The sequence below is a fragment of the Copadichromis virginalis genome, linkage group LG2 (assembly GCF_057382275.1).
Source record: "Copadichromis virginalis isolate Kocher_CV1m ecotype Utaka linkage group LG2, C_Virginalis_male_GT1.1, whole genome shotgun sequence".
NCBI classification, from domain to species: domain Eukaryota; kingdom Metazoa; phylum Chordata; class Actinopteri; order Cichliformes; family Cichlidae; genus Copadichromis; species Copadichromis virginalis.
Genome location: NC_140619.1, coordinates 27704858 through 27723743, shown reverse-complemented (window position 1 = coordinate 27723743; position 18886 = coordinate 27704858). Strand labels below are relative to the sequence as shown.

The 18886-nt window shown below is 39.8% G+C and overlaps 1 protein-coding gene across 3 annotated transcripts in view; it reads left to right on the top strand.

The window, feature by feature from the left end:
- Positions 1–281: 281 nt before the first annotated feature.
- frmpd3 (FERM and PDZ domain containing 3) overlaps positions 282–18886 on the top strand; it is a 100922-nt gene continuing 82317 nt past the window's right edge. For 2 of the 3 annotated variants that reach the window (XM_085476724.1, XM_085476716.1), the window contains exon 1: positions 282–788. The gene's annotated coding sequence lies outside the window, so the exon portion shown is untranslated. The remainder of the gene's footprint in view (positions 789–18886) is intronic. The other variant, XM_085476744.1, reaches the window with a different exon arrangement.

Below are 18886 nucleotides of genomic sequence, written 5' to 3'. Positions count from 1 at the left end.
ATTTTAATATATATGTGCATTTACTCTGTACCTTTGTGTGTGTAGATGCCTGGTTGTAAACTTCTCAGGAAGCAATTTTATGCACACTAAAAACACACGAAAGCTACACAGAACACAAACAGGTAACCTCCTAATTTCATGTAAATATATTTGCAAGAGGACCTTTCAAATAGTCTCCTTTGCCATTGTCCCTCCCCTGTTCCCACATGCACCTCTTCCTTCTCTCTCTCTCTCTCTTCCTCTCTCACACTGCCTCAGCATCTCATCTCGGTGCCACCAGCAGCATTAACAGTGAGGCAGTAGGCAGACTCTTTTTTTCCCCCCACACACAGCACAGACAGGAGCCGGCACTGATGCGCAAATGCACAGAAACACACACACTCACATGCACTGGAAGCAAACAGGAACCGGACAGAGACTCCAGCTGCAGCATGTCCACTGGCTGCAGTCAGACATGTAGGAGGAGGAGGTGCTCTGCTCGCTGTTCCATGTCCGTTTCAGTCCTCTAAGCACCTCCCATCCCCCCGCGTTCGCTCCCTGGCTCTGCGGTTGCTGAGGGGCTGGCTGGAATGACCCGGGAGAGCGGGAGACACAAGGAGATGCGCTAGATGGGGCTGCCGGCTGGGAGGACTCTCTGATCCTTGCTCCCTCCTCCTCTCCATGCCGACAGAGACAGCAGAGCTCTGATCTGTCCCACAGATGTATGCCCATATAGGAGGGCATGGCTGTGTAACGCGAGGGTCTTCAACAAGCACAGCTTGAGAGGAGGACCACCACAGAGACACCAGGTAAGAGGTGCACAGCTGGGGCTACTCTGTTGGATTTCCATCTATATTGATCTACGCAGATGTGAAGGAATCGGCAATGTGTCTGAGATATAGAATATGTCATTGGGTTTTTTTTTTCATCCTCATCAGTGCTCAACTGTTGGTTTGGTTATTTACTAAAGGTTTGTATCTGTTTTGTTTGTGTGTGCCTGCTGTGCTGCATGGCCATTGATTAGAAGGGAGATGGGTCTGTGGATGAGCACTGTGGCAGCATAATAATGGAATATGTCTCCTGGAGGACATGGTCTGATATCCATCTGAGGAATGTCAGTGGGAATGAAGAGGAAACAACAGAGAGGTAGCAGGAACGGGGAAGAAAAAGCAAAACAGAACAAGTGATTGAAAGTCCATGACATTTCGTATAATTTATATGACTGTCATATACTGTGGGCTTGTGCTGCTTTGGGGCTGGGAGGGGGGACCATTTTGCTTTGTTTGTTTTTTTTCTCCTACTGCTTCATTTGTAATTCATATATTCATCCCACACTCCACATTTGGACAGTTTTTCAATTACAGTCTAAACTAAAGGCTGTAATTCACAGTGTGGCAGGGTAGCTGAAAGTGCTCATGTTGAAGAAATGACGCAAAAATGCCACATAGGACTTTGAAGAAATGATGCCGACTTGCAGAGCGGGACTGGCCCCTGGGTACGAGTATGGCACAGATGAGGGTAGAAGTTTGGGTATGAACACAGGAAGAGCGATGAAACTGCAACAAACACATGTTGAAGCCGTGTGAGGTTAACACAGAGGATGCAAGTGAAACTGAACAATCACAACTATTAATACAAAAGATGAAATGGTGGTGGCATCCCCTGCAGACCAGGGAAAAGGTCAGTTTACAACCTCTGCTAATGAAGGATCTTTCCCCTGAACTCACCTCTAACACTCATTACAGGACTTTAAAATGGTTACAATGCCTTTATTTTTGTGTGTATATCAAAGACCAGGGGGCAGCAACAGCCTCAAAGTGCATTTCAAAGATTGGCTCTGGGTGAATGTGCTTATGCAGAGGTGCCTGTGGCTGACAGAGATGAGCTGTCCGGTACCGTTGCATGGAGCATACATCACTGAACGCAGGGCCATGGACCCAGGAGGAATCAACAGAAAGAAATCCATTACTTAGATGACCAGGCATCTCTGATCTCATCATTTGACTAGGCAGGCTATAGAGACAGTGGGAAGGAGCAAATAGAGAGAATGAGAGCATTGAGGGAAGCCAGTCAGATGTGGAGAGAACACTTGCTTCAACGCCATGATTAATTCTAGAGGCAGTACATTCAACATGTGCCAAGAAATATCAATATTTTCCATTATGCGGCGTGTTTAAGAATGGACGGTGGCTGATTTAAAGGTTGTTTTTAAAAGCCATACTGCAACATCCATCTAAATGCCACTCAGCTCACTCAGTCTGGTTAGACTGGGGTTTGATAGAGTGGATGTCTGAGGTTGATTAGGTGTGCTTTTGCGGAAAATATATGCGTAGGTTGATTGTACGGCAGTAAACAAGAAACACTGGTGTAGACCACAGTTTATCAGGTAAATTTTACTTCAGAAAAAACATTTTTTATGAATTTATAAAACATGATTTAAAGCCACATTAAAGCCCAGTAATATTTTATATGATCTTGTTGTACATTGCGCTTTCAGATGCAGCTGCTATGTCATCTTATCTGCCAAGTTCTGCTTAGTCATTAGAGGAAGCAATACAGCCCCAAGGTTATCGACTACAGCAAATTAACAAAACTTGCGATGCAGCCATTGCCCAAGTGCACAAACTTATCAACCTCTCATAATATGGCTCATTGAGAGATCCCCAGTAAGAGGCCCACCACTGACAAATACACAGCCTGGACATGCTTTCAAAATCCAATCAGCTTCATGTAAGGAGAACTAGCTGGCACAGGCTGGCAGTTCTGAAGAGGCACATAAAAGCACAGTTAACAGACTTGGCACTAGATAAAACCTACCGATTACACCAATTACAGTAGAGGGCATTTAAATGAGTGGAAACAACATGCATTATTTCAGTCTCATGAACATTTTACCCTGATAGTTGAGCACAAGTGGATAGCTCTGTTGCAAGACACGTGGGCACTCCAGAGATGCACATGAATAGGCACACTTGCACCAGCTGCTTTGATTTTAAATCTAAGCAGTGATGCCTATCTACAGTCTTGTCAGGCACAATGATTTCTGTCCAGTTTTCAAAGCTCTGCAGGACTTCAAAGCAACAATGTAGAGTGGAATTAAAGGATAAGGGTAGGGATGTTTTATATTTTTATTGCAATCAAATGTGGTTTAAAAAATGAATGACATGGTACAGCGGGTATTCCAGAGATCAAAAATATGGAGCTATTACAGTCTTGTTGAGATAAACTATCCCTGTCTTTCCTGTTATGTTGGGATGTGCCGATCACTACCACTGAATTGATTTTATTGACATCCAGCTGCAATATCAACCATCAGGGCAAGTTTAGGTCTCTAAACTCACCAAAATAGCTCTGACCAGTTGAGACATCATCGACCGAGATGCTGAGGGTATGCCATCTGTGGGTAACTTGTGGGGTCTCTGTGGACTGGACTTGTTCCAGCCTGTATCCTGCTGATGCTTCATCAGATTGGAAGTGGGGAGTCTGCAGACTAGGTGAAGGCCTTAGGCTGTTTATCATGTACAAGCCATTTCTGAGCAGTTTTTGTGCATTGCCCTGCTGGGGGTGGCTGATGCCATTGGGAATACTGTTGCCACGGGTGGTGTGCTTGATCCGCAACAATGTTGCAGGTGGGTGGTATGTATCTATCTATCTATCTATCTATCTATCTATCTATCTATAATGTTCTGTTACTGTCACCCTTGACAACCAGCTGTTCTGTTCTGGTGCTGTATCTCAGGGCCAGTTTGGCCAAGCTGGAGGCCTCAGACGCACACACGACAGAAAAACGTTAATAAACTGGCAATGTTACTGTGGTAATAAATATCTGAGTAACAACATGCATATTAATTGGTCTTTTGTGCCAGCAGATTTCTGAGAATCATGCTATTGCTTTGCAGAAGAGCAGTGCAGTGTGAAGTCATTGCTTAACTTGGCCAGGATCCCAAACTATCAATTGGGAAAAGGAAGCATGTGCAGCATACATAAAAATAAAGCAGACTTTGAACGCTGGATTATAATATGTCTGTGTCCTTACGGTCAGCCATCCACCTCAGAACCATGCTTCTCTTAACCTGTGGACTCACTATTAACCTGCTTTCAAACCACCACAGTTTTTTATTGGTTGGGATACATTACTTCGAGTACCCGTCTAATGAGACATGAAGATTATCCAGCAAGTCCAGTTTGAGAAAAACATCCCTGGGTGTGAAGGCCTATTAGATGCCAAAACACAGAATTTTTACACCTCTGGAAAGTTGTCACAGTGATGGTGATAAAAATGTCTTCCATCAAAACACTTGGTAACTAAAGCGTAAAGCAAAATGTTGCTTTAGAAAGTCAATCATAGCCCAACAGGCAATTTGCACAAAAGTGAAAACTCTTTTGGGAGGTCTATGCTGCACAAACACTGAAGCTCCATCCACACTGGCACTGGTGATCAGAGGACCTAGAAAGTCAGTGACACTGGGTGACTTCAAGTAACTACAGGTGAAATAACCAAGACAGATACAAAGTGGGCAGATCCTTAACCTTTCCCAACTTTAGAGTGAGGACTTGAAGTGCCTATAAACAAGAATGCAGGCTATTGTTGATTGACACATTACCTGGTAGTAAATATATTAGAGGGCTATCTACAGTAGGCGTACCAAAGCTTGCAATGCCTGGAAAAGTGACCAGCTGTCAGCTTCAAAGCCATATGTGTGGAAGCAGCTTAAGAAAAAACTTTCTGTGGTAGAAGACATACTGTATTCTGTAAATAAGCTTGAGTATATCTTTGTTAAATGCATATTCATCAATGTGGGAGGAAGAAGGGCAATTTTAACCATTTGTCAGTAAAAAAAAAAATACACAGATTCAATGTATGCAAGTTAGAATTTATGCATTTAAACAACGCCTCCTTGTGCAAGCTGTAGTTGCAACCTACAAAACCCACTCTTGTTTTTGTTTACAATTAAGCAACATAAGTGGGCATGCAAACTGATGAGTGCATGTTTGATATGTGAAAGGTTTGAGTGGAATTTAACTCTTAACCCTGTGGTTCAACTTAACTAAGGAGGGAGTGAAAATAAACGATAGCAAGTAAAAACATTTTTAAAAAGTCTCGTACTCCAAGCTCCGAGTCACCTCTCCCGCACCCTAATGTATCCTTTAATGGGGTCATTTCAGATAGCAGAAATAAATGACGCCATTTAGTCGGAGAACTTGTTGGGTCTATAACAATAAGAAGCTTTTAGATCCCTTTTGCTGACTGTGTGAAACAGGAAATGAGCAGTTGTATATCTTGTTAAAATTGTGTTTTTTGCTGAGTCACCCATCCACCTCAACCCTCCATCCCCATGCTCTGGCTTTGCAGCTGTACAACAATGGCACCTTATTTCCTCCTTTGCTCCCGTCATAATTACCACAACCATCTCTGGGCTCAGTCACTTGAACATGACCATATGTCATTTTGTGGCACTTCTGAAATGACTAATTTCATTTTGTCGTTGTAATTCACTCTGACCTCGCCCTTCATTTTGTACATTTTGAAGCCAAACATACCGCATCACTTTTACCGTTAGCATACGGTGTGGAAAATAACATATAAAAAAATTAACATATAAACTGAAGGAATTAACTCTAACTCTGAATGCAAGAGCTTTCAAGCCAGAAATGGAGGATTCAAATCTGTAGCACTGTACCAGCAGTATGCTGAATATGCTCAGGGTCATGAATCATCATTGGAGATATGTGCAGCCTTTGAGAACATTTGCATTCTCTCAAACATAATATAATTTTGCATCCTTTACACACACATATACACATTCGCACAAGTCAAAATATAATCATCATTGGTAGGATCGTGTTGAAGATTTTTTCTTGTTGTTGCAGTTGTTGTTTTGCAGGGTACAAACATAGCCAGGGGCCATAAAGTTAATTACTTTTTTAACTGTGGCGTCACGTTCCTTTTTCTGTCACCATAGCGTGCCAAAGGCAGCATTAAAGTATCCATAGCATTTCATGGTTGGGCCTCACAAATTTCCCATCTAGTCCACTCTCTGTGTCTCTGTGTCTTCCTGCAGGTTTTACAAAGAAAACAGATGACTGCAGTGTTTCTTGCAGGTTTGCTTTTTCAGAGGTTTTCATTTTTTAGCGGGCAGAAAAACAAGGATTTTAAGTTTGCTACATTTGTTTACTATAAAAAACTCGATTCTGCAAGTGAGGTCACTTTTAGAAAATTAGCCATGTTGTGAGCAGAGGGAAGGTGGCGATATGGCCACTGAGGAACAGAGATGGGCAGTTACTGAAATCCGATTACTTTTTTCAAGTAAGGGATTACTATTGCAAAAACGGTAATTAGATTACTGTTACTTTCCCGTAGGAACGCTGCGTTACTGCGATTTTTTTGCGAGAATGTCTCATGACATTGACGTAAGCGAGTGCGACGTTCGTGACAACAGCTGTGTGCAGATCAACAATGGATAATATATCGAGTGCAGGAGAGAGTATGAGCGTGCAGCGTTTAAAGCGTGGAAGTACTGACCTTACTTTGAGTTTGATTCCATAAAAAGTGACAAAAACATTAGTGTCTGTTGTGCGTGGGAAGAAAACTTCTTTTTACAGCGAAAAAAACCCCCTAAACTTCCGAGCTACAACGTAATGGGAAATTCACAGAGAAACTCGTGGATTCTTCAACTGACCGCTGCGGCACACCTGCACCAGGGCAAACCCCCGCCTACCCTACTCCTGCTTTAAAGGTGAAAATAGACAAACAGGACCGCTAGTCTTTGATGTTATTTATTTTCTGCTGTGTTTTACTTGCATCTATTTGAAAGACTGAGTGTAAACACAAAAAAATATTTTATTTTATGTGCTGGAATGTGCAGAAAATTTAAATGTTAAACAAATTTCTTCCAGTCAGAAAATGTTGCATATAATTACATTTTTGCTTGATGCATAAAGTTAAAAGATTAAAACTAATAAAACAAGTTTTAAAAAGAGACTTTTCCATTTGATTACATTTTGTATGATGGATTATGGAGAAAAAGTAGAATTGGGCTGAAAGATCTATCGCTTTATCACCTATTCAGGTTGTAAATCGTGTTTTTAAAAAGTAACTAAGTAACTAAGTAATTAATTACTTTTGAAAATAAGTAATCAGTAAAGTAATGGGATTACTTTTTGGCGAAGTAATCAGTAATTAGTTGCTGATTACTTTTTTCAATTAACTTGACCAACACTGCTGAGGAATGAGCGGATCATTGAGGGAGCCTAAACTGAAGAGCCATCAGGGCCTTTTTTTATCATCATCTACAGTCCATGCCACATGTGTAGAAAACAGAAGTATTTACTCAATATTTCAAAAGGATTTAATGGATTTTACTGATGCTGTCCCTGCGTCTCTCTTTCAACCCCATCTCCCACCTCTCCCACTTCTCAGGTCCTGTTGTGTTGTTCCTTTCTATTCATGAAATCTTGTTTATACTTGCGTCTACACTGTCGAAATACTAGAAAACACGTGGAACAACAATGTTGATTATGCAAGCTTCAAATGGCTGCAGTTTTACATTTTTTAATTTGTAAAAGAGCTGATCTGCACAAGCAAAGGTTGAAACATTTTCATGAATATTCTTAAGTAAGTAAAACAAAAAATCTAACTATTATCTAAACCTTTACTGTAAGCACTAAAACTGTCATAATGCATGTTTTCACAGTCACTGAAATGTGTATTATACACAGTGCTGTGCAAAAAGTCTTCAACCACCCCTCATTTCTTTACATCTTGCTCAGTAGGAGCCATGCTTTTTTCTCATTTTCATACTAGTCTTGCATAATACCTTCCTGGCATTTGGACGTTTTTTTTCCTTTTTTAAAAATGTTTTTCTTTAGTCTTTGTTTTTTCAATTTATTTCATGTTTTCTTTTGTTCGTATATGACGCAGTGTCATATCTGCCCATACAGTAACAGACAACTTGGCAAATCATCAACTATAAATTGTATCTTTAGACACTAGCAGCATGACACAAAAGCACATCTTTTGTTCCCATTTCATGAGTGGAATCTAAAATGATATTCTTAAGAAACAGGAAAGAATTCAGCAAAAGACCTGACAGAGTTATATCTGGCCATTGTACTCCTTACTAACAATGAGAAAAGGGCTCAGTGGCTGTCAAGAAGTCCTTCTTAAAGAAGGGAAACACCGAGCAGGTGAACAGGTGTTAGTGGCAACAGGTCTTACGGACTGATAAATCCAGCTTTGAACTTTCTGGTTTAAATCATTGTCACAGCAGAGGTCAGGAGAGCAGTACAACAGCAGCTGTTGTAAAACACGGTGGAGGCTCTGTCATGGTTTGGGGCCATATTTCAGCCAGTGGTGTTGGAGATCTTGTCAAAATTAGTGGAATTAGAAAGCAGAAAAGTACCTTTAGATTTTGACCCACCATGCAATACCATCTGAAAGCATCTGATTGGAAACAAAGCCATTTTTCAGCATGGCAATGAACCCATACACACCACCAATGATGTAAAACAACAGAAAAGCACACAGAGGAATGCCTCTCCTCTTCTCTCCTCCCAAAGTGTGCGATCATCATCTTGTCAGAGGACAAAACAAAAGCAAACATCTAACATACAAAAAAAGAGGTTTGAATGTCCTTGAAGAAGCCCAGAGAACTTTGTTTGAACACTACTTACAGAAATTATAAGTTTTCCTAAGAGTGTTGCTATGTTGAAGAGTAAAGGTGGTCATACCAAATATTGACGTTGAAGCTTGGAATTGTATAAACTCTGCTTTTCCCTTCTATACTGTATTTCCACGTAAGAGTGCACGTGTTTGAATAAATTGGAAATGACCATTTTCCTAACAAAATATCAAGAAATGAGTGAAGTTTTTTTGTATTATTTGAATAGAGGAATTACTCTTTTTTTCATATAATTTGAGTAAGTGACAGAAGTTGGATCAATATATTTTATTTAAATGAAAAAAAGTATGTGGCGTCACAGATGATGGATGGTGCTCGTTTTTCACTGCTGAGATCTAAAACTGCTAGAAAGTACATTTTGACAGCACATTTCCAGCATTCTTAGATGAGGTTTTAAATAAATACTACAAATGCATGAACAGCTTTTCACTTCCACAGACAGCAACTTGAGCCCTGCCCCACTTTATGCATAGTTCAAGCCTCGAGAAGCCTCTTCTGGTATTTTAATTGTCCCACAGGTAGAAACACTGGGTTGCTAATCATGATCGTCTCCAAATGTGGGGCATTTCCTAACAAGCTGCCTGAAAAGAACTGCGTCACTCTTAAACCAGATATAGCTCTGTGAAGTGGAACCTTCACATCAGCAGAGAGTGCAGCTCTCCAAGATTTTTCTAAATCACAGCCTGCAGTGGACCTGCTGCCTCTTTCACAAAGCACCACTTTTAATAAATCTCTAGAAGTCTTGAGAAAAGCGCAAGATTTCCACGTCTGCTGCCATTGCTGCAAATTGGAAGCCTTACAGTTGCTCGTAAGATGGAGATTTGAGATCAGGAGATCGCACAGACACAGGATCCGTTATATAAACGACAAAAAGATGATCAGGGGGGTCTCACAGCTCATAGTTGTTTTATTTTTAACACTGCAACCACTTGTTTATTGACAAAATTGAACCATTTATGTAAAAAAGTACAACAGATCATCAAATCACTGATTTAGTGCAGAACTAGAAATTGCATGTTGCTGTTCTCTGGCTGGACTGCACGCCAATAAAAAAAAAATCCACCTCATAACAGTCACAAAATGGAGGCCAGTATGCTAGCGTGTGAGCAAAGGATTTTTTATAATTCTCCCCAACCATCCAGAAATGATTTGTTTCTCATTCTACACAGTGATGCAGGATTTCCCACCGTGATTACAGACAAGCTTGAAGTAATCAGTCAAGTCAAGAAGCAGAAAGAAAAGAAAGAAAGGAGAACCAAACATAACACCGGAGTATTCAGCTGCATACAAAACTGCATTTTGTTAGAGGAAGCCTGTGCTAACTGTACTGCTGCTCCATTTGAGATCACAGAAGATTACTTTTCACATTTGCATTTTTTTTTCTTGCATCTGCTGTTTCACAGTCGTTTGTAGCGAAAACTGTGTTTGACCCCAACCTCACCACTGTGTTCTGACAATATTGTGCCGCTGAGCTAGCTTCTTCTTCTTTTGGCAGTGCAGTAATGCTTACAAACCACACAGAGTAAGCCTGGCGTTACCAACAGGTGTGTGATCTGTGGCGCAAAGTCAAACGTCATTTTTAACCCGTGTTGGACTATCGGGGTTGCCCATCGTCTCGCTGTCTGTTTAGGGAGCCTCAGAATTGTGCCTCTGCTTTTTTGTAGTTGACATGGCTCTTGATGTCTTGTTCTCTTGCAGTCCGCATGCAAAGTTGATGCGTTGTAATGTAACGTCTCTGCGGATGAATCTGTGGAAACACAAATAACACCCACTCTTGCTCACTGCTGGATTAATTGATTGATTCAATTTATGTCTCTCCGACTCGAGCGGACTCGGAGACTTGGAAACTTTGTTAATCAGCAGCATCTCGATCTGAGGTCATCGTATCTCAGGATTTTGTTCACAAGTAAAGATAAGATGAAGCGAGGCGGACCAGCAGGTGGTTTGTCAGTACAGCTGAGCAAATAAGGAAGTGGAGATGGAAGATGAAGCAGTTGGTTTAGATTTCTTATGAGCATGAGTAGTGAAAGAAACAGTGAGAGGTTAGAGGAGCCAGCTGCATTTGAGGTTATATAATCTCATCTGAGCTGTGAACACCTCTGGAGCCCACAGATGGAACTAGAAGGACACCTGAAATATTACTTAACCTGCTGCAACCACAACCTAACTTTGGTTAGATGTAAAATGGATGGATGGATGTTATCTGTTTTGATTGTAGTGGTACAGATAAAATGCTGAAAAGCTCCTCTTACTGTTCCAATCACATTACACCTACTGCAAACAAAACACTGTTCCCTATCAAGAAAATATCTAATGAGCGGTTAAAACTAAGAGAATCTCTCCTGATACTTGCGATTTGTTGGAGTAAACATTTCTGAGGATTCATCTCAATCTTCTGTTATTGTCTTTCTGTGGAGATTTGCGAGGTTCTTTGAAGTGTGTTCTGCTCCCTCCCTGAAGCGGTGCAAGCCAAAGATAAAACCTTTCCTCATAATACAGGGATTCACTTCAAAGGTCTGAAAATGAAACACTTTGACATACTATCAGTGCTCACAGGTGTGTGTGTGTGCATACATGTGTGTGTGTGTGTGTGTGTGTGTGTGTGTGTGTGTGTGTGTGTGTGTGTGTGTGTGTGTGTGTGTGTGTGTGTGTGTGTGTGGGTAAGTTTGCATGTGTACATTACCAAGATTTCAAATTATTCCTTAAAAGTTCACACTGGAAAAAAAATCAATTTTTATATTTTACAGGAACTAATTTTATGGAAGCCTTATCTGAAATATTGCAAACTGCTAGAGTGTGCAGTGTAACAGATAAAGTATAGATAAAGTCAAGATAGAAAGGCTATTCTTAATGTGCCTATTATTTCCAATGCATGCATGCTAGGTTAATTGGCAATTCTTAATTGGTCATAGGTGTGGATGTTAGTGTAGCTTTTTGTCAGCCCTGTGATAGACTAGCAACCTTTCCACGCACTTCACAGCTCGTTAAATACAATAATTAGCAACATTTCTTCAGATAAGTTAGCAGAAAATTTTTGATAACCACAGTTTGACAGGATTGTAATTTAACTGCCTTTTTCCATGTTTATAATTCTTTAAATCAGTTGTAGAAAAAGATAACGTGCCTCTCCTTCTCAGATATTACATTGCACCTAATAATGCCATATTCGTTCTCTGCAAACATGTATGTATTCGTAGGTAATCCATTAACGTGCAGAGAAAGCAACAATGTGCATTTAATATTCTGCTAACGTAGTCACGGCAGGCAGGCGGTGTAATTCCCCTGTAGATCATGATGCTTTCTTGCATAAAGCCCTGCTAGATTCTGCTGTCAACACAGCATGTCTATGTACAAACATGAGCTACGGCTCCAACAAAAAGCTCAGATTTGTACTTGGACGCTACTATGTCAGATTCTGTTTGAATCAGACTGATTGCTTGTGTAACTGAATAGTTCTGAAAAGCACACAGACAGGGTTTATTTTCATCTGCAGACTGTTTCGGGGGTTGTAGCTTTCAGCCCACAGGGCTGTTAGCATGCACACTACATCCTGCGTGTGTGCATGATCGAATGTGTGCACTCATGCGTGAGTACGCACAGCTACAGCAGCCCACGAGGAGTTATTACTGTAAGAGAGTCTCTTCCAAACACCCCACACCGCTTCTGCACATACAGATGTGCAGACACGCACACACAAACATAAAGACTTTCACAAAAGCTGCAGTGACAACAAGGTTGTGCGAGGGTACATTCATTCTCTTCAGAAAAGACTAATTTAAAATTTTAATGGGTTCAGACTCTTTAAGGAAAATAGAGAAGTGGCTTTACTGAATAAGCAGCCATCCTTCCAACATCTAAATTTCTACAACCCTGAGGGAGAGATGCAGCCCAATATGAACTTTTAATGTAATTTGGCATACTAAATGTGTTATTATGCAGAACATGTTCTCACATAAATATCAGCCTGCCAAGAATTAATGACTCAGCAACGAACGTCAGCGTTGAATTTATTTGTCTTCACAGAACATATTTAAACAAGTCAGTCAATGGTATCACACAAAAGTCTTAAGACACCTCCGCATTTCTTTATAGTTTGCTGGAAAATGGGAAATATGCGCAGAAACTGTTCCATCGTGTGTTTTTCTATCCAGATTTGCTTTTACTGCGCTGGCAGTGTGTTTCGGGGTCATTGTCATGCTGGAAAACAAAGTTGTTGCCAATCAAACACTTTGCAGATGGTATTGCATGAGGGATCCAAATCCGATGGTAGTTATTTATGTTCATAATTCCATCAATTTTGACAAAATCCCCAATGCCACCATCAAAGCACCTCCATAAACCATCACAGAACCTCCACCATGTCTTAAAAACGGCCTGTTTCTTAAGAACATGGCTTTCAGATACTGTTCATCTGCCCTATATATCTACTGTAGGCCTTCTTTGTCTTTCCTTTTTTGTCTTCCACGTGTCAAGGATAACGTTTTTGAGTATAGCTAATAGTTCTTGTTAACTTGCTACTATTTTATGCCTTTCAAACTGTGTTATCTTTGACATTTTTCATAGATTTGACTAAAGAACACATTTTGTGTTTTATAATAGCTTGTTAGTAACAAGGTGCCTAAAGATGCAATTTAAATTTGTTCTTGGTAAGTTGTCTCTTATGTGTAGATGCAACATTGATTGATCCCTTGAGTTAGATGTCTTTCTTATGTTTAAATATGCTTAAACTTTATAAGACCTGCTTCCACTGATTTTCAGTCCAGTTCTTTTGATTTTTTTTTTTGCCATACCTCAGTCCTTTCTTCCTGTTTCCCTTCCTTGTGAACAGTTTCTTGACAGCCATCCTTCCACTGAGACCATTTCTGTTGAGGCTTCACTGAACAGAAGAATCAACTGAAGGGCCAGATGTGCCTCTCAGGTCCTGTGTCAGGTCTTTGCTTTGTTTTCCCCCCCATTTCTTAAGGACATGACTTTCAGATACTGTTTGTCTGCTGTAGATTTTATTAGGCCTGCCATTTTTTCCTCAGTATAGTATTCAGAACATATTTTGAGCTAATAGCCCTTTGGGAATCATATTGTTGACTGCCAAGCTGTGTTCAACTGAGGAAATGTGAACAAATGATGTGTTTTTGTGACAAAAATACCATTTAAAATTGATTCTTTGCTAAATTTTCTGTTATGTGTAGATGAAACGCTAACTAATCCCTTGAGTTAGGTGCTCGTTTTAGCCTTGAATGAGTTAAGTGATTTAGCAGACACACACACACAAACAAACAAACAAACAAACAAACAAACAAACAAACAAACATACAAAAAATTATCTGAAGATGCTCAAATATAAGGGCTGGACTGAAAATAATTGAAAAAGCAGCCAATGTTCAAAGAAACCTTTGAAAGGCCTTGGCAGAGGAATTGATCGAGATCACGTACATTACAAAATTACAAGAATGTCTGTCTCCTTTGAAACAAAATAAAGATAAAGTAATTAGGGTGGTTCAAGAATTTTTCACTGGACAATATACAATATACATATGCAGTACAGTTGGATGATGGTGCAGATTGTGGTAAAGATAAAAACGCTAACATATATTCAAATGATTATAGTTTTAGTTGACAAGATTTACAGGATTTCTTTCCCCAATTAAAGTCCATATAATAATAATAAAGTAAGGATATCACTTAAATCTATCTAACTATCTATCTGTTAATAATTAAATAATATTATGGATAATAAATCTGGTGTGAATATAGAGATGAAAATATAAAGTCAATCTAATATAATGATTAATGAATGAAGAGGAAATCTTCCGAAGATACTATGAAATTCTCTTTAAGCATCTCCCCCTTGCAGCAAAAGAATAGGAACACAAAGAAGAAGTTTTGTTCTCAAAAGTTAAGAACACAACTGTGTGGATTTTGTCCTCAATTAGGAAGGAGTATCTTAACAGTGTTAAAAGGAAGTAAAATTATAGAAATGGGCCTATGGGAATCTGACGTCAAGAGAAAGCAGAAAATTGTGAATTCATTATTTTATCTACTCATTTAACCCTCTTTTACACATGCTAACAGTCCTTTGTTATTAGTGCATTGCTTCGTAGTGGCATCAGCTGTGAAAATGAATCTGTAATCCTATGACCACTTAAGACATAAAAAGAAATTCATTATTGTAACATGTAACATTAACATATTCAGTCTGATCCCCTCAAAAGTGACTCACTTGGGAAAAGTGTGAAAAAATATCTCAAATTTATATTCTTGTCCTTTCTTGAAGTGAACCTAATATTATAATTTCCAGATCCACGTTTTAATAGCTTAACTTTACCGATTCACAGTTCAAAATGCATGGTTTTTTTTATGTACATGGATGGAGCTTCTGTGGTCATACAGAACAGGAAATAGAACATCGGGTCTGAAACACTGATGTTTATAGCACCGAGCCCAAGCTGCTCAAAGGTGCTTTGGCTCAGAATTACCTGAACTTTACCTTTTGATGACCTCTTTATTTATTCTGGCATGTCTAACATAAAACTCAGTTTAATTCATTTCGATGTTTCATCTGCCATTGTGACAATATACACTTACTTTATTAGGAACACCTGGCTTGTACTGAGCTGGAGCCTTTAGAACATGACAGCATCACACAGTTGCTGCAGATTTGTAAGTTGCACATCAATGATGCCACCACATCTCAAAGGTGCTCCACTGGACTGAGATCTAGAGATTGTGCAAGCTGTTTGAATACAGTGAACTCACATACAGTGTTCAAGAAACCAGTTTAAGTTGAGTTGAGCTTTGTGACATGGCATGATATCATGCTCAGCTGGTACTAGAGGGCTGAGAGTGTAACATGAAACCACCACCATCATTACACCATCACTATCAGCCTGAACATTTGATACAAGGAAGAATAGATCCATTATTTCATATAGTTTATGCCAAATTCTGACCCTACCATGTGAATGTTGCAGAAGACATCGACACTTATCAGACCAGGCAAGATTTTTCCAATCTTTTGTTGTCCAATTTTAGTGAGCCCGTGTGAACTGAAACCTTTGTTTTCTGTTCTTAGCTGATAGGAATGGCACCCGGTGTGGTCTTCTGCGTCTGTTGCCAATCTGCTTCGAGGCTGGACATGTTGTACATTCAGAGATGCTCTCCTGCATATCTTGGCTGTAACCAGTGGTTATTTCCTTCCTATTAGCTCAAAGCAGTCTAGCCATTCTCATCAGACCTTTGACATAAATAAGGCAGATTCAGCCAGAGTATTGCTGCTCACTGAATATTTCCTCTTTAGTCAGTCCACTCTGTAAACTCTGAAGATAGATGTGTGGGAAAATCCCAGTAGATCACCAGTTTCTGATCAAATACACAGCAAACAGAGAGCCTCTGGCACCAGCAACAATCTCACATTCAAAGTCACTGAAATCACCTTCAACTTCAACAGGGCGCCTTGACCATGTCTACATGTCTAAATGCACTGTGTTGCCACCATGCGATTGGCTGTTTAGATATCTGTGTTTAAGCATAGTTGAACCTAGGTGTATCTAACAAAGTGGCCAGTGAGTGTACATTAACACACATACACAGGTCTGCTTTAGCTATTGTTTTGCCTCACATTAAACAGAGCTACAAATCACACACAACCCTTGATACAGAAATTAGGGTCATCCCCTTCCGATGTCTTCTCCCTTTCGACATTAGCTGATGGTTACAACCCGGCTGGGTGTCTTATCGTCTGATTTATGAAATCAGAGCCACCATTGATCTTGTCTAGAAATTTTACAGTCTCTAAGTGATCGTGGTTTGTTGAGCTGAGGGCCACTGCTGAGATGAAGCTCTCATCTTGTTAATTAATGGTCTGCAGGTAATGTGGGAGGCCCGGTCTTCAGCAGGCAGTGGAGTACATTCTCTGGAGAAGGATCGGCCTGTAATGAAGGGCACTTAGACCACCTGCCAGGAGACCACAGCCAAGATTAAAAGTCACCAAGAGCTTCTTCAGACTAAGACAGATTCATCGCAGATGTGTTAGTGAAATATTGTGCTGCAGTAAACCCAGTGTCAGGAGCATACGCTTCCTCTATCGCTACACAGCATTTCTGTGTATTCTTATTCAAAATACAAACAGAAGAAACCACAGAAATACAGTTAATGGCGTGTGTGCCTATTATCTCAGTGTTGATGAAAAAGTATATTTCTGTGAGGAGTGCAGCGGTGATAAATTGTGCACCAACACCGAGGTGAAAAGCCTTGATTCAGAAAACTCCTATCCTAATGGTCTGTCATTCCTCTGGGGAATTCAGTAAAAACTGGCTCTGAAATCATTTTTCAGAGTGCATGTGTTCTCAATAAATGTGCTGACAACACAGAGTGCGAGAAACATAGAAGATGAATAATAAATAAGACAATATTCATGCTAAAGCCTGTTGGGATATGTGCTTATCAAGCATTGGTTGGAATGACTAAACTGTAATCAGTTTTTAGAGTTTGCTGTGGGAATACACAGAAGGATGTTACATCTAATTTTGGCTAAAGAAGCAATGATGCACAATCACAGCTGCAGGTTTTTGTCCTTTTTCCAGGAAACACAATCAGATTAATTGTACATTTTAAAGGAAATTAAGTAAAAGAAAGAGCAGCAGCCGGCTGTCATATGAATATGCCTTCAATCCAGCATTTATCTCAAGGTGAAAATTGCGTTAACTGCAGGCTCCTCTTCGCTGCAGAGTGGCGATCACGGTTTAGTTCAATGTTTTTGTCACGCCCTTTGCTTCAGTTTGCATGATCCTATTTCACATATGTTTTCCCATAAATTTCAATTCAGTTTTCCTCAGACTCTCTGTTGGCTCTTTTCCCATAAATCAGCCGATCAGATATTGATGAATCATTTTATTCGCTCCTTTCCAAATTGCGTTTTCCTCCCTTGAGAAACAGGGCCGCTTTCAGCCCTCTGTGTTCAGATGGGAAGCTAGAAATATTAGGTGGGCATCGAGGGCTAATAAAGCAGCCGACCAGTTTGTTGTTTGCGAAACCATCTGGATGCTGATATCTCTGAGATCACTGGGGTTGTATATGATCCATGAAAAAAAAATTATTATAATAAACAACTTGAACAAACTAATCTTTAGAACACTTATTTGTTCCACCCCATATGTAGCAGCTACAGGGGCTCAGGAAAAGCACTCACTGCAGTCAATCATTCCGCACATTCATTCTCTAAAACAGCGGTACAGTGAACACACACAGGGAGGCAGACTCTTTTCTTTTGTGTATGTGTGTCTGCCATAATACTTTCTTTTTTAAAACAAATACTGCTGTGATCAATGGCGTTATGGCAACTACAGTCAGTGCATGATGAAAATGATCAGGGAGTTAAGTAATACGAGTAATGTAATGTATTCATTAAGTAAATCAGCCCTCCAGTTCACATGTAAATATAAGCAGAGGAAAAAAATACAAGAGCTCATTAGATAAGGATTTCACATTGTTAAGCTGCTCTTTCGATGCAATCCTACCATTAAAAAGTGCATAAGAGTCTTATAAATAATAATTCATCATCATAATGCAGATTTAATTGAAAAGTTAATACAGCAGGATCTCTCCCAGCTCAGCTAGAAAGGATGCAAATAAGGGAAAGTCTCTAATGGATTTATTACCATAACAATGCAGTATTGCTCTATCAATACATTAAAGATGTTAGAGAGGTAAACTGGAATTGCATAAAGTTAAAGGTACAGTGTGTAAAATCTCACCACTAGATGTCAGTAGATTGCAGATTGCACTCCACTGAATTGCACTGAAAGTGTATAATTTTAGAGTGTAAGCAGCAAGTCTGTTTACCTTAGCTGTCAATATGCTGGGTGTTCACATTTATTTATTCTGATATAGGCTGTAAAGCTTTGTGAAAGGAGTCCAGTACGAGTCAATGAGTGAGTGATGCTCACTCATGTTCAGTGACGGCAATACTGAGGTGAGGTGTGCAGTATATCGAGAACTTTTCTGTCACTAAGCGCTGCTGTGTTTGTCTCTGTTAGCCAAAACAATGTTGGTCAAACTTTCTCAGATGTAGATCTAACAATGTTGGACTCAAACATTTAGCCAATAAAGTCTCATATAATGTGAGAATCTAATCAAATTGTTTATCAGAGCGAAAGTGTGGACTGAAGGCTGATATAAGCTCGTATAATGTTAGCCTCTAACCAGCCATTGTTGTTCTTCAGTTTATTCTA